Raw genomic sequence first — 1,033 nt, forward strand, 5'->3', positions numbered from 1 at the left:
ATTAGGAGTTTTCCTTTTTATGTTTCCCAGATGTACTTTCTTTCAGACTTGTAAAAATTTTCTTATGTGATTAATGAGATCAAGTTGTTTTGCTTATATTATTGTATCTTATTCCATAATCGGTTAAGTTTCATTTATTCGAGTTACTAATCTCGGTTATCTATTATTCAGCTCTAAGAATAGTTGAGTTACCCTTTTTGATCGGTAACTCGGAATGTTCCATCATCGCTTCCGTGGTTAGGGTCTTACTGAACCTGGGGCTCTGATACCACTCTGTCACATCCACCCAGCCGGTACCCTATCGGCATACCCGGGATGTGATCCACAGCCCCGAAGATCCATAGTTCAGGGACCACATAATCCACATCGACGATAATACAATCATGAACAGATAATAATCATAAACTAACAATGAATGATCATGGAATTCAGAAATAAGGTGTCAGACATAATCAGAGTGCGGAAATAAATATCAAATCAGATAAATTAAGAAGGCAGTGGGCGGAATCCACTCCTTCACCAAACGGAAGTGAGGTCAAAATTTAGTTAAGTACAAGTCTCAAGTTATAAAGGTAAGTTAAAGTTATTACAATTCTTCTAAGTATCTTGTCACAAAAGAAGGGGTAACTACTCATAAGTCTCCTCCATAATAAATATATCTTCTTCAAAGTTGAGGACCATGGAGACCCAACATGATTGCTCCCATACAACTCCGGGGCTAACCCTGGTGCGCACAGTAATCTTCTTCGGTATGGTCACCGAAGTCTTCAACGTAGCCAGCCTCCGGATGGTAGTATGAGGTATCCGGGTCCGCCTCGGGGAGGGTGCCATCGGAGTAATCACTGTAGAATAGCCTAACAAAATATTGCAACGAGAAAAGGAATGAGTTCAAAAGAACTCAGCAAGGAAGTTATCCCACCACACATAAACCACAAGATAATCATAAAATGATGCAGATGATATGAGGCATATAATGCAATATGACTTTATTCTAAGTATGCTGGTCATCTATGGTAGACATGCTTTAAGTCAT

Source organism: Hakea prostrata, unplaced genomic scaffold (assembly GCF_041222555.1).
Source record: "Hakea prostrata isolate BN-2017 unplaced genomic scaffold, UWA_Hpros_2 contig_25, whole genome shotgun sequence".
Classification (NCBI taxonomy): domain Eukaryota; kingdom Viridiplantae; phylum Streptophyta; class Magnoliopsida; order Proteales; family Proteaceae; genus Hakea; species Hakea prostrata.